This window comes from Schistocerca serialis, chromosome 6 (genome assembly GCF_023864345.2).
Source record: "Schistocerca serialis cubense isolate TAMUIC-IGC-003099 chromosome 6, iqSchSeri2.2, whole genome shotgun sequence".
Classification (NCBI taxonomy): Eukaryota; Metazoa; Arthropoda; class Insecta; order Orthoptera; family Acrididae; genus Schistocerca; species Schistocerca serialis.
The window spans coordinates 4,684,496-4,700,900 of record NC_064643.1 but is presented as its reverse complement, the minus strand read 5'-3'; positions in this window follow the sequence as shown (position 1 = coordinate 4,700,900).

Genomic DNA, 16,405 nt, shown 5'->3' with positions numbered 1-16,405 from the left:
TCGGGTTCGAAAATCTAGGCTCACAGGAGACAGACCATATGGTGCCCGAGGCAGCAATATCCCCTTGGAGACAAGCCGGCTGGCGGCCGATATATTGAATCTCGACGCAATTTGAGTGCTCCATCGTCATTAGGAGGCCCTGAACGTTACAATTAACTATCAGTTTTGCGTCGGATTCGAAAACGTAGAATCACCGGAGACGGACCATGTGGTGCCCGAGGCAGCGATATCCCGTATGAGACAAGTCGGCTGGAGGACGATGTAGTGATCCTCGACGCAATTTCAGTGTTCCTTCGTCATTAGGAGGCTCTGAACGTTACAATTAACTATCAGTTTCGCCTCGGATTCGAAAATCTAGACTCACAGGAGACGGACCACATGATGCCCGAGGCAGCGATATCCCCTTGTAGACAAGTCGGCTGGAGATCGATGTATTGACTCTCGACGCAATTTGAGTGTTCCATCGTCATTAGGAGGCGCTGAACGTTACAATTAACTATCATTTTTGCGTAGCATTCGAAAATCTAGAGTCACAGGAGACGAACCATATGGTGCCCGAGGCAGCAATATCCTCTTGGAGACAAGTCGGCTAGAGGCCGATGTATTGAATCTCGACGCAATTTGAGTGTTCCATCGTCATTAGGAGGCCCTGAACGTTACAATTAACTATCAGTCTTGCGTCGGATTCGAAAATCTAGACTCACAGGAGAACGACCATAAGGTGCCCGAGGCAGCAATAGACCCTTTGGAGACAAGTCGGCTGGAGGACGAAGTATTGAAACTCGACTCAATTTGAGTGTTCCATCGTCATTAGGTGCCCCTGAACGTTACAATTAACAATCAGTTTTGCGTCGGATTCGAAAATCTAGACTCACAGGAGAACGATCATAAGGTGCCCCAGGCAGTAATAGACCCTTGGAAACATGTCGGCTTGTGGACGATGTATTGGATCGCGACGCAATTTGAGTGTTCCATCGTAACTAGGAGGCCCTGAATGTTACAATTAACTATCAGTTTTTCGTCGGATTCGAAAATCTAGACTCAGTGGAGACGGACCATAAGGTGCCCGAAGCAGCAATATCCCCTTGGGGACCAGTCCGCTGGAGGACGATGTATTGAATCTCGACGCAATTTGGGTGTTCAATCGTCATTAGGAGGCCATCAACGTTACAACTAACTATCAGTTTTGCGTCGCATTCGAAAATCTAGACTCACAGGTGACGGACCATAAGGTGCCAGAGGCAGCAACAGACCCTTGGAGAGAAGTCGGCTGGAGGCCGATGTATTGAATCTCGACGCAATTTGAGTGCTCCATCGTCATTAGGAGTCCCTGAACGTTACAATTAACTATCAGTTTTGCGTCGGATCGGCAATCTAGGATCACAGGAGAACGATCATAAGGAGCCCCAGGCAGCAATAGACCCTTGGAGACAAGTCGGCTGAAGGACGATGTATTGAAACTCGACGCAACTAGAGTGTTCCATCGTCATTAGGTGCCCCTGAACGTTACAATTAACTATCAGTTTTTCATCGGATTCGAAAAACTAGACTCACTGGAGACGGAACATAAGGTACCCGAAGCAGCAATATCCCCTTGGAGACCAGTCCGCTGGAGGACGATGTATTGAATCTCGACGCAATTTGAGTGTTCAATCGTCATTAGGAGGCCCTGAACGTTACAATTAACTATCAGTTATGCGTCGGATTCGAAAATCTAGACGCACAGGAGAACGACCATAAGGTGCCCGAGGCAGCAATAGTCCCTTGGAGTCAAGTCGGCTGGAGGACGATGTATTGGATCGTGACGCAATTTGAGTGTTCCATCGTCATTAGGAGCCCCTGAAAGTTACAATTAAGTATCATTTTTGGGTCGTATTCGAAAATCTAGACTCACAGGAGACGGACCGTATGGTGCTCGAGGCAGAGATATCCCCTTGGAGACAAATTGGCTAAAGGCCGATGTATTGATTCTCGACGCAATTTGAGTGTTCCATCGTCATTAGGAGGCCCTGAACGTTACAATTAACGATCAATTTCGCGTCGGATTCGAAAATCTAGACTCAAAGGAGAAGTACCATATGGCGCCCGAGGCAGCAACAGACCCTTGGAGACAAGTCGGCTGGAGGCCGATGTATTGAATTTCGACGCAATTTGAGTGTTCCATTGTCATTGGGAGGCCCTGAACGTTACAATTAACTATCATTTTTGCGTCGGATTCGAAAACCTAGACTCACAGGAGAACGACCATAAGGTGCCCGAGGCAGCAATAGACCCTTGGAGACAAGTCGGCTGGAAGACGATGTATTGAAACTCGACGCAATTTGAGTGTTCCATCGTCATTAGGTGCCCCTGAACGTTACAACTAACTATCAGTTTTGCGTCTGATTCGAAAACGTAGAATCACCGGAGACGGACCATGTGGTGCCCGAGGCAGCGATATCCCCTTGGAGACAAGTCGGCTGGAGGACGATGTACTGAATCTCGACGCAATTTGAGTGTTCTGTCGTCATTAGGAGGCTCTGAACGTTACAATTCACTATCATTTTTGCGTCGGATTCGAAAATGTAGACTCACAGGAAAAGGCTCGTTGGGTGCCCGAGACAGCAATATCCCCTTGGAGACATGTCGGCTGGATGCCGATGTATTGAATCTCGACGCAATTTGAGTGCTCCATCGTCATTAGGAAGCCCTGAACGTTACAATTAATTATTAGTTTCGCGTCGGGTTCAAAAATCTAGGCTCACAGGAGACGGACCATATGGTGCCCGAGGCAGCAATATCCCCATGGAGACAAGTCAGCTGGCGGCCGATGTATTGAATCTCGACGCAACTTGAGTGCTCCGTTGTCATTAGGAGGCCCTGAACGTTACAATTAACTATCAGTTTTCCGTCGGATTCGAAAACGTAGAATCACCGGAGACGGACCATGTGGTGCCCGAGGTAGCGATATCACCTTGGAGAAAAGTCGGCTGGAGGACGATGTAGTGAATCTCGTGGCAATTTGAGTTTTTCTTCGTCATTAGGAGGCCCTGAACGTTACAAATAACTATCTGTTTTGCGTCGGATTCAAAAATCTAGACTCACAGGATAACGACCATAAGGTGCCCGAGGCAGCAATAGACTCTTGGAGACAAGTTGTCTGAATGCCGATGTATTGAATCTTGACGTAATTTGAGTGTTCCATCGTCATTAGGAGGCCCTTAACGTTACAATTAACGATCAGTTTCGCGTCGGATTCGAAAATCTGGACTCACAGGAGAACGATCATAGCGTGCCCCAGGCAGCAATAGACCCTTGGAGACAAGTCGGCTGGAGGACGATATATTGGATCGCGACGCAATTTGAGTGTTCCATCGTAACTAGGAGGCCCTGAAAGTTACAATTAACGATCAGTTTTTCGTCGGATTCGAAAATCTAGACTCACTGGAGACGGACAATAAGGTGCCTGAAGCAGCAATATCCCCTTGGGGACCAGTCCGCCGGAGGACGATGTATTGATTCGCGACGCAATTAGAGTGCTCCATCGTCATTAGGAGGCCCTAAACGTTACAATTAACGAACAGTTTCGCGTCGGATTCGAAAATCTAGACTGACAGGAGAAGGCTCATACGGTGCCTAAGGCAGCAATACCCCATTGGACACAAGTCGGCTGGAGGACGATGTATTGAATCTCGACGCAATTTGAGTTCCATCGTCAATAGGTGCCCCTGATCGTTTTAATTAACAATCAGTTTTGCGTCGGGATCGAAAATCTAGACTCACTGGAGACGGACTATTAGGTGCCCGAGACAGCAATATCCCCATGGAGACCAATCCGCTGGAGAACGATGTATTGAATCACGACCCAATTTGAGTGCTCCATCGTCATTAGGAGGCCCTGAAGGTTACAATTAACTATCAGTTTTGCGTCTGATTCGAAAACGTAGAATCACCGGAGGCGGACCATGTGGTGCCCTAGGCAGCGATATCCCTTTGGAGACAAGTCGGCTGGCGGCCGATGTATTGAATCTCGACGCAATTTGAGTGGTCCATCGTCATTAAGAGGCCCTGAACATTACAATTAACTATCAGCTTTGAGTCGGATTCTAATATCCAGACTCACAGGAGATCGATCTTAAGGAGCCCCATGCAGCAATAGACCCTTGGAGACAAATCGGCTGAATACCGATATATTGAATCTCGACGCAATTTGAGTGTTCCATCGTCATTTGGAGGCCCCGAACGTTACAATTAGCAATCAGTTTCGCGTCGGTTTCGAAAATCAAGACTCACAGGACAGCGACCATAAGGAGCCCGAGGCAGCAATATCCCCATGGAGACAAGTCGGCTGGAGGACGATGTATTCAATCTCGAAGCAATTTGAGTGTTCCATCGTCATTACGAGGCCCTGATCGCTACAATTAACTATCAGTTTTGCGTCGGATTAGTAAATCTAGGTTCACAGGAGAACGATCATTAGGAGCCCCAGGCAGCAATAGGCCCTTGGAGACAAGTCGGCTGGAGGACGATATATTGGATCGCGACGCAATTTGAGTGTTCTATCGTAACTGGGAGGCCCTGAATGTTACAATTATCTATCAGTTTTTCGTCGGACTCGAAAAACTAGACTCACTGGAGACGGACCATAAAGTACCCGAAGCAGCAATATCCCCTTCTAGACCAGTCCGCTGGAGGACGATGTATTGAATCTCGACGCAATTTGAGTGTTCATTCGTCATTAGGAGGCGCTGAACGTTACGATTAACTATCAGTTATGCGTTGGATTCGAAAATCTAGACGCACAGGAGATCGACCATAAGGTGCCCGAGGCAGCAATAGACCCTTGAAGACAAGTCGGCTGGAGGACGATGTACTGAATCACGACGCAATTTGAGTGTTCCATCGTCTTTAGGTGGCTCTGAACGTTACAATTAACTATCTGTTTTGCGTCGGATTCGAAAATCTAGACCCACAGGAGAACGACCATATGGTGCCCGAGGCAGCAATAGAACCTTGGAGACAGGTCGGCTCGAGGCCGATGTTTTGAATCTCGACGCAATTTGAGTGTTCCATCGTCATTAGGAGGCCCTGAACGTTACAATTAACTATCAGTTTCGCGTCGGATTCGAAAATCTACACTCACAGGAGCCGGACCACATGAAGCCCGAGGCAGCAATATCCCCTTGTAGACAAGTCGGCTGGAGATCGATGTATTGACTCTCGACGCAATTTGAGTGTTCCATCGTCATTAGGAGGCGCTGAACGTTACAATTAAGTATCATTTTTGGGTCGTATTCGAAAATCTAGAGTCACAGGAGACGGACCATATGGTGCCCGAGGCAGAAATATCCCCTTGGAGACAATTTGGCTGGAGGCCGATGTATTGATTCTCGACGCCATTTGAGTGTTCCATTGTCATTAGGAGGCCCTGAACGTTACAATTAACGATCAATTTCGCGTCGGATTCGAAAATCTAGACCCACAGGAGAAGTACCATACGGAGCCCGAGGCAGCAAGAGACCCTTGGAGACAAGTCGGCTGGACCCCGATGTATTGAATCTCGACGCAATTTGAGTGTTCCATCGTCATTGGGAGGCCCTGAACGTTACAATTCACTATCAGTTTTGCGTCTGATTCGAAAACGTAGAATCACCGGAGACGGACCATATGGTGCGCGAGGCAGCGATATCCCCTTGGAGACAAGTCGGCTGGAGGACGATGTACTGAATCTCGACGCAGTTTGAGTGTTCTATCGTCATTAGGTGGCTCTGAACGTTACAATTCATTATCATTTTTGCGTCGGATTCGAAAATCTAGACTCACAGGAGAACGACCATAAGGTGCCTGAGGCAGCAATAGACCCTTGGAGACAAGTCGGCTGGAGGCCGATGTACTGAATCGCGACGGAATTTGAGTGTTCCTTCGTCATTATGTGGCCTTGATCGTTATTATTAACTATCACTTTTGTGTCGGGTTCGAAAATCTACACTCACAGCAGAACGATCATAAGGTGACGGAGGCAGCAATAGACCCTTGGAGACAAGTCGGCTGGAGGACGATTTATTGGATCGCGACGCAATTTGAGTGTTCCATCGTCATTAGGAGGCCATGAATGTTACAATTAACTATCAGTTTTTTGTCGGATTCGAAAATCTAGACTCACAGGAGAACGACCATAAGGTACCCGAGGCACAATAGACTCTTGGAGACAAGTTGGCTGAATGCCGAAGTATTGAATCTCGACGCAATTTGAGTGTTCCATCGGATATAGGAGGCCCTGAACGTTACAATTAACTATCAGTTTCGCGTCGGATTCGAAAATGTAGACTCACAGGAGACGGACCACATGAAGCCTGAGGCAGTAATATCCCATTGTAGACAAGTCGGCTGGAGATCGATGTATTGACTCTCGACGCAATTTGAGTGTTCCATCGTCATTAGGAGGCGCTGAACGATACAATTAAGTATCATTTTTGGGTCGTATTCGAAAATCTAGACTCACAGGAGAACGACCATAAGGTGAACGAGGCAGCAATAGACCCTTGGAGACAAGTCGGCTGGAGTACGATGTATTGACTCTCGACGCAATTTAAGTGTTCTATCGTCATTAGGAGGCCCTGAATGTTACAATTCACTATCATTTTTGCGTCGGATTCGAAAATCTAGACTCACAAGAGAAGGCTCATATGGTGCCCGAGACAGCGATATACCCTTGGAGACAAGTCGGCTGGAGACGGTTGTATTGAATCACGACGCAATTTGAGTGCTCCATCGTCATTACGAGGCCCTGAGCGTTACAATTAACTATCAGTTTTGCGTCTGATTCGAAAACGTAGAATCACCGGAGACGGACCATGTGGTGCGCGAGGCAGCGATATCCCCTTGGAGACAAGTCGGCTGGACGACGATGTACTGAATCTCGACGCAGTTTGAGTGTTCTATCGTCATTAGGAGGCTCTGAACGTTACAATTCACTATCATTTTTGCGTCGGATTCGAAAATCTAGACTCACAGGAGAACGACCATAAGGTGCCCGAGGCAGCAATAGACCCTTGGAGACAAGTCGGCTGGAGGACGATTTATTGGATCGCGACGCAATTTGAGTGTTCCCTCGTCATTAGGAGGCACTGAATGCTACAATTAACTATCAGTTTTTCGTCGGATTCGAAAACGTAGAATCACCGGAGACGGACCATGTGGTGCCCGAGGCAGCGATATCCCCTTGGGGACAAGTCGGCTGGAGGACGATGTAGTGAATCTCACGCAATTTGAGTGTTCCATCGTCAATAGGAGGATCTGAACGTTACAATTAACTATGTTTTGCGTCGGATTCGAAAACCTAGACTCACAGGAGAACGACCATAAGGTGCCCGAGGCACAATAGACTCTTGGAGACAAGTTGGCTGAATGCCGAAGTATTGAATCTCGACGCAATTTGAGTGTTCCATCGGCAATAGGAGGCCCTGAACGTTACAATTAACTATCAGTTTCGCGTCGGATTCGAAAATGTAGACTCACAGGACACGGACCACATGAAGCCTGAAGCAGCAATATCCCATTGTAGACAAGTCGGCTAGAGATCGATGTATTGACTCTCGACGCAATTTGAGTGTTCCATCGTCATTAGGAGGCGCTGAACGTTACAATTATCTATCAGTCTTGCGTCGGGTTCGAAAATCTAGACTCACAGGTGAACGATTTTAAGGTGCCCGAGGCTATATCCCCTTGGAGACCAGTCCTCTGGAGGACGATGTATTGAATCGCGACGCCATTTGAGTGTTCCATTGTCATTAGGAGGCCCTGAACGTTACAATTAACGATCAATTTCGCGTCGGATTCGAAAATCTAGACCCACAGGAGAAGTACCATATGGTGCCCGAGGCAGCAAGAGACCCTTGGAGACAAGTCGGCTGGAGGCCGATGTATTGAATCTCGACGCAATTTGAGTGTTCCATCGTCATTGGGAGGCCCTGAACGTTACAATTAACTATCATTTTTGCGTCGGATTCGAAAACCTAGACTCACAGGAGAACGACCTTAAGGTGCCCGAGGCAGCAACAGACCCTTGGAGACAAATCGGCTGGAGGACGATGTATTGAAACTCGACGCAATTTGAGTGTTCCATCGTCATTAGGTGCCCCTGAACGTCACAATTAACTATCAGTTTTGCGTCTGATTCGAAAACGTAGAATCACCGGAGACGGACCATATGGTGCGCGAGGCAGCGATATCCCCTTGGAGACAAGTCGGCTGGAGGACGATGTACTGAATCTCGACGCAGTTTGAGTGTTCTATCGTCATTAGGTGGCTCTGAACGTTACAATTCACTATCATTTTTGAGTCGGATTCGAAAATCTAGACTCACAGGAGAACGACCATAAGGTGCCTGAGGCAGCAATAGACCCTTGGAGACAAGTCGGCTGGAGGCCGATGTATTGAATCGCGACGCAAATTGAGTGTTCCGTCGTCATTAGGAGGCCCTGAACGTTACAATTAAGTATCATTTTTGGGTCGTATTCGAAAATCTAGAGTCACAGGAGAACGATCATAAGGTGCCCCAGGCAGCAATAGACCCTTAGAGACAAGTCACCTGGAGGCCGATGTATTGAATCTCGACGCAAATTGAGTGTTCCGTCGTCATTAGGAGGCCCTGAACGTTACAATTAACTATCATTTTTGCGTCGGATTCGAAAATCTAGACTCACAGGAGAACGACCATAAGGTGAACGAGGAAGCAATAGACCCTTGGAGACAAGTCGGCTGGAGTACGATGTATTGACTCTCGACGCAATTTAAGTGTTCTATCGTCATTAGGAGGCCCTGAATGTTACACTTCACTATCATTTTTGCGTCGGATTCGACAATCTAGACTCACAAGAGAAGGCTCATATGGTGCCCGAGACAGCGATATACCGTTGGAGACAAGTCGGTTGGATACGGTTGTATTGAATCACGACGCAGTTTGAGTGCTCCATCGTCATTACGAGGCCCTGAGCGTTACAATCAACTATCAGTTTTGCGTCGGAATCGAATATCTAGACACACAGGAGAACAATCATAAGGTGCCGAGGCAGCAATAGACCCATGGAGACAAGTCGGCTCGAGGCCGATGTATTGAATCTCGACGCAATTTGAGTGTTCCATCGTCATTAGGTGGCCCAGAGCGTTACAATTATCTATCAGTTTTGCGTCGGGTTCGAAAATCTAGACTCACAGGTTAACGACTTTAAGGTGCCCGAGGCTATATCCCCTTGGAGACCAGTCCTCTGGAGGACGATGTATTGAATCGCGACGCAATTTGAGTGCTCCATCGTCATTAGGAGGCCCTGAACGTAACAATTAATTATTAGTTTCGCGTCGTTTTCAAAAATCTAGGCTCACAGGAGAAAGACCATATGGTGCCCGAGGCGGCAATATCCCTTTGGACACAAGTCCGCTGGAGGACGATGTATTGAATCTCGACGCAATGTGAGTGTTCCATCGTCATTAGGAGGCGCTGAAAGTTACAATTAAATATCAGTTATGCGTCGGGTCCAAAGGCTAGACTCACAGGAGAACGACCATAAGGTGTCAGAGGCGGCAACAGACCCTAGGAGACAAGTAGGCTGGAGGCCGATGTATTGAATCTCGACGCAATTTGTGTGTTCCATCGTCATTAGGTGCCCCTCAACGTTACAATTAACTATCAGTTTTGCGTCTGATTCGAAAACGTAGAATCACCGGAGACGGACCATGTGGTGCGCGAGGCAGCGATATCCCCTTGGAGACAAGTCGGCTGGACGACGATGTACTGAATCTCGACGCAGTTTGAGTGTTCTATCGTCATTAGGAGGCTCTGAACGTTACAATTCACTATCATTTTTGCGTCGGATTCGAAAATCTAGACTCACAGGAGAACGACCATAAGGTGCCCGAGGCAGCAATAGACCCTTGGAGACAAGTCGGCTGGAGGCCGATGTATTTAATCGCGACGGATTTTGAGTGTCCCATCGTCATTATGTGGCCTTGATCGCTATAATTAACTATCACTTTTGTGTCGGGTTCGAAAATCTACACTCACAGCAGAACGATCATAAGGTGACCTAGGCAGCAATAGACCCTTGGAGACAAGTCGGCTGGAGGACGATTCATTGGATCGCGACGCAATTTGAGTGTTCCCTCGTCATTAGGAGGCCCTGAATGTTACAATTAACTATCAGTTTTTTGTCGGATTCGAAAATCTAGACTCACTGGAGACGGACCATTAGGTGCCCGAGGCAGCAATGTCCCCTTGGAGACCAGTCCGCTGGAGTACGATGTATTGTATCGCAACGCAATTTGAGTGCCCCATCGTCATTAGGAGGCCCTGAACGTTACAATTATCTATCAGTTTTGCGTCGGATTCGAAAACGTAGAATCACCGGAGACAGACCATGTGGTGCCCGAGGCAGCGATATCCCCTTGGGGACAAGTCGGCTGGAGGACGGTGTAGTGAATCTCACGCAATTTGAGTGTTCCATCGTCAATAGGAGGATCTGAACGTTACAATTAACTATGTTTTGCGTCAGATTCGAAAACCTAGACTCACAGGAGAACGACCATAAGGTGCCCGAGGCACAATAGACTCTTGGAGACAAGTCGGCTGAATGCCGAAGTATTGAATCTCGATGCAATGTGAGTGTTTCATCGGCAATAGGAGGCCCTGAACGTTACAATTAACTATCAGATTTGCGTCGGATTCGAAAATCTAGACTCACAGGAGAACGACCATAAGGTGAACGAGGCAGCAATAGACCCTTGTAGACAAGTCGACTGGAGTACGATGTATTGACTCTCGACGCAATTTGAGTGTTCCATCGTCATTAGGAGGCCCTGAATGTTACAATTCACAATCATTTTTGCGTCAGATTTGAAAATCTAGACTCACAGGAGAAGGCTCATATGGTGCCCGAGACAGGAATATAATCTTGGAGACAAGTCGGCTGCAGGCCGATATATTGAATCACGACGCAATTTGACTGCTCCATCGTCATTACGAGGCCCTGAGCGTTACAATTAACTATCCGTTTTGCGTCGGATTCGAGTATCTAGACACACAGGAGAACAATCATAAGGTGCCGAGGCAGCAATAGACCGATGGAGACAAGTCGGCTCGAGGCCGATGTATTGAATCTCGACGCAAATTGAGTGTTCCATCGTCATTACGAGGCCCTGAACGTTACAATTAACTATCATTTTTGCGTCGGATTCGAAAATCTAGACTCACAGGAGAACGACCATAAGGTGAACGAGGCAGCAATAGACCCTTGGAGACAAGTCGGCTGGAGTGCGATGTATTGACTCTCGACGCAATTTAACTGTTCTATCGTCATTAGGAGGCCCTGAATGTTACAATTCACTATCATTTTTGCGTCGGATTCGAAAATGTAGACTCACAAGAGAAGGCTCATATGGTGCCCGAGACAGCGATATACCCTTGGAGACAAGTCGGCTGGAGACGGTTGTATTGAATCACGACGCAATTTGAGTGCTCCATCGTCATTACGAGGCCCTGAGCGTTACAATTAACTATCAGTTTTGCGTCGGAATCGAATATCTAGACACACAGGAGAACAATCATAAGGTGCCGAGGCAGCAATAGACCCATGGAGACAAGTCGGCTCGAGGCCGATGTATTGAATCTCGACGCAATTTGAGTGTTCCATCGTCATTAGGTGGCCCTGAGCGTTACATGTATCTATCTGTTTTGCGTCGGGTTCGAAAATCTAGACTCACAGGAGAACGACCATAAGGTGAACGAGGAAGCAATAGACCCTTGGAGACAAGTCGGCTGGAGTACGATGTATTGACTCTCGACGCAATTTAAGTGTTCTATCGTCATTAGGAGGCCCTGAATGTTACACTTCACTATCATTTTTGCGTCGGATTCGACAATCTAGACTCACAAGAGAAGGCTCATATGGTGCCCGAGACAGCGATATACCGTTGGAGACAAGTCGGTTGGATACGGTTGTATTGAATCACGACGCAGTTTGAGTGCTCCATCGTCATTACGAGGCCCTGAGCGTTACAATCAACTATCAGTTTTGCGTCGGAATCGAATATCTAGACACACAGGAGAACAATCATAAGGTGCCGAGGCAGCAATAGACCCATGGAGACAAGTCGGCTCGAGGCCGATGTATTGAATCTCGACGCAATTTGAGTGTTCCATCGTCATTAGGTGGCCCAGAGCGTTACAATTATCTATCAGTTTTGCGTCGGGTTCGAAAATCTAGACTCACAGGTGAACGACTTTAAGGTGCCCGAGGCTATATCCCCTTGGAGACCAGTCCTCTGGAGGACGATGTATTGAATCGCGACGCAATTTGAGTGCTCCATCGTCATTAGGAGGCCCTGAACGTAACAATTAATTATTAGTTTCGCGTCGTTTTCAAAAATCTAGGCTCACAGGAGAAAGACCATATGGTGCCCGAGGCGGCAATATCCCTTTGGACACAAGTCCGCTGGAGGACGATGTATTGAATCTCGACGCAATGTGAGTGTTCCATCGTCATTAGGAGGCGCTGAAAGTTACAATTAAATATCAGTTATGCGTCGGGTCCAAAGGCTAGACTCACAGGAGAACGACCATAAGGTGTCAGAGGCGGCAACAGACCCTAGGAGACAAGTAGGCTGGAGGCCGATGTATTGAATCTCGACGCAATTTGTGTGTTCCATCGTCATTAGGTGCCCCTCAACGTTACAATTAACTATCAGTTTTGCGTCTGATTCGAAAACGTAGAATCACCGGAGACGGACCATGTGGTGCGCGAGGCAGCGATATCCCCTTGGAGACAAGTCGGCTGGACGACGATGTACTGAATCTCGACGCAGTTTGAGTGTTCTATCGTCATTAGGAGGCTCTGAACGTTACAATTCACTATCATTTTTGCGTCGGATTCGAAAATCTAGACTCACAGGAGAACGACCATAAGGTGCCCGAGGCAGCAATAGACACTTGGAGACAAGTCGGCTGGAGGCCGATGTATTTAATCGCGACGGATTTTGAGTGTCCCATCGTCATTATGTGGCCTTGATCGCTATAATTAACTATCACTTTTGTGTCGGGTTCGAAAATCTACACTCACAGCAGAACGATCATAAGGTGACCTAGGCAGCAATAGACCCTTGGAGACAAGTCGGCTGGAGGACGATTCATTGGATCGCGACGCAATTTGAGTGTTCCCTCGTCATTAGGAGGCCCTGAATGTTACAATTAACTATCAGTTTTTTGTCGGATTCGAAAATCTAGACTCACTGGAGACGGACCATTAGGTGCCCGAGGCAGCAATGTCCCCTTGGAGACCAGTCCGCTGGAGTACGATGTATTGTATCGCAACGCAATTTGAGTGCCCCATCGTCATTAGGAGGCCCTGAACGTTACAATTATCTATCAGTTTTGCGTCGGATTCGAAAACGTAGAATCACCGGAGACGGACCATGTGGTGCCCGAGGCAGCGATATCCCCTTGGGGACAAGTCGGCTGGAGGACGGTGTAGTGAATCTCACGCAATTTGAGTGTTCCATCGTCAATAGGAGGATCTGAACGTTACAATTAACTATGTTTTGCGTCAGATTCGAAAACCTAGACTCACAGGAGAACGACCATAAGGTGCCCGAGGCACAATAGACTCTTGGAGACAAGTCGGCTGAATGCCGAAGTATTGAATCTCGATGCAATGTGAGTGTTTCATCGGCAATAGGAGGCCCTGAACGTTACAATTAACTATCAGATTTGCGTCGGATTCGAAAATCTAGACTCACAGGAGAACGACCATAAGGTGAACGAGGCAGCAATAGACCCTTGTAGACAAGTCGACTGGAGTACGATGTATTGACTCTCGACGCAATTTGAGTGTTCCATCGTCATTAGGAGGCCCTGAATGTTACAATTCACAATCATTTTTGCGTCAGATTTGAAAATCTAGACTCACAGGAGAAGGCTCATATGGTGCCCGAGACAGGAATATAATCTTGGAGACAAGTCGGCTGCAGGCCGATATATTGAATCACGACGCAATTTGACTGCTCCATCGTCATTACGAGGCCCTGAGCGTTACAATTAACTATCCGTTTTGCGTCGGATTCGAGTATCTAGACACACAGGAGAACAATCATAAGGTGCCGAGGCAGCAATAGACCGATGGAGACAAGTCGGCTCGAGGCCGATGTATTGAATCTCGACGCAAATTGAGTGTTCCATCGTCATTACGAGGCCCTGAACGTTACAATTAACTATCATTTTTGCGTCGGATTCGAAAATCTAGACTCACAGGAGAACGACCATAAGGTGAACGAGGCAGCAATAGACCCTTGGAGACAAGTCGGCTGGAGTGCGATGTATTGACTCTCGACGCAATTTAACTGTTCTATCGTCATTAGGAGGCCCTGAATGTTACAATTCACTATCATTTTTGCGTCGGATTCGAAAATGTAGACTCACAAGAGAAGGCTCATATGGTGCCCGAGACAGCGATATACCCTTGGAGACAAGTCGGCTGGAGACGGTTGTATTGAATCACGACGCAATTTGAGTGCTCCATCGTCATTACGAGGCCCTGAGCGTTACAATTAACTATCAGTTTTGCGTCGGAATCGAATATCTAGACACACAGGAGAACAATCATAAGGTGCCGAGGCAGCAATAGACCCATGGAGACAAGTCGGCTCGAGGCCGATGTATTGAATCTCGACGCAATTTGAGTGTTCCATCGTCATTAGGTGGCCCTGAGCGTTACATGTATCTATCTGTTTTGCGTCGGGTTCGAAAATCTAGACTCACAGGTGAACGATTTTAAGGTGCCCGAGGCTATATCCCCTTGGAGACCAGTCCTCTGGAGGACGATGTATTGAATCGCGACGCAATTTGAGTGCTCCATCGTCATTAGGAGGCCCTGAACGTAACAATTAATTATTAGTATCGCGTCGTTTTCAAAAATCTAGGCTCACAGGAGAAAGACCATATGGTGCCCGAGGCGGCAATATCCCTTTGGACACAAGTCGGCTGGAGGACGATGTATTGAATCTCGACGCAATGTGAGTGTTCCATCGTCATTAGGAGGCGCTAAACGTTACAATTAAATATCAGTTATGCGTCGGGTCCAAAGGCTAGACTCACAGGAGAACGACCATAAGGTGCCAGAGGCGGCAACAGACCCTAGGAGACAAGTCGGCTGGAGGCCGATGTATTGAATCTCGACGCAATTTGAGTGTTCCATCGTCATTGGGAGGCCCTGAACGTTACAATTAACTATCATTTTTGCGTCGGATTCGAAAACCTAGACTCACAGGAGAACGACCATAAGGTGCCCGAGGCAGCAACAGACCCTTGGAGGAGAGTCGGCTGGAGGACGATGTATTGAAACTCGACGCAATTTGAGTGTTCCATCGTCATTAGGTGCCCCTGAACGTTACAATTAACTATCAGTTTTGCGTCTGATTCGAAAACGTAGAATCACCGGAAACGGACCATGTGGTGCGCGAGGCAGCGATATCCCCTTGGAGACAAGTCGGCTGGACGACGATGTACTGAATCTCGACGCAGTTTGAGTGTTCTATCGTCATTTGGAGGCTCTGAACGTTACCATTCACTATCATTTTTGCGTCGGATTCGAAAATCTAGACTCACAGGAGAACGACCATAAGGTGCCCGAGGCAGCAATAGACCCTTGGAGACAAGTCGGCTGGAGGCCGATGTATTTAATCGCGACGGAATTTGAGTGTCCCATCGTCACTATGTGGCCTTGATCGTTATAATTAAGTATCACTTTTGTGCCGGGTTCGAAAATCTACACTCACAGCAGAACGATCATAAGGTGACCTAGGCAGCAATAGACCCTTGGAGACAAGTCGGCTAGAGGACGATTTATTGGATCGCGACGCAATTTGAGTGTTCCCTCGTCATTAGGAGGCCCTGAATGTTACAATTAACTATCAGTTTTTCGTCGGATTCGAAAATCTAGACTCACTGGAGACGGACCATTAGGTGCCCGAGGCAGCAATATCCCCTTGGAGACCAGTCCGCTGGAGTACGATGTATTGTATCGCAACGCAATTTGAGTGCTCCATCGTCATTAGGAGGCCCTGAACGTTACAATTATCTATCAGTTTTGCGTCGGATTCGAAAACGTAGAATCACCGGAGACGGACCATGTGGTGCCCGAGGCAGCGATATCCCCTTGGGGACAAGTCGGCTGGAGGACGATGTAGTGAATCTCACGCAATTTGAGTGTTCCATCGTCAATAGGAGGATCTGAACGTTACAATTAACTATGTTTTGCGTCGGATTCGAAAACCTAGACTCACAGGAGAACGACCATAAGGTGCCCGAGGCACAATAGACTCTTGGAGACAAGTTGGCTGAATGCCGAAGTATTGAATCTCGACGCAATTTGAGTGTTCCATC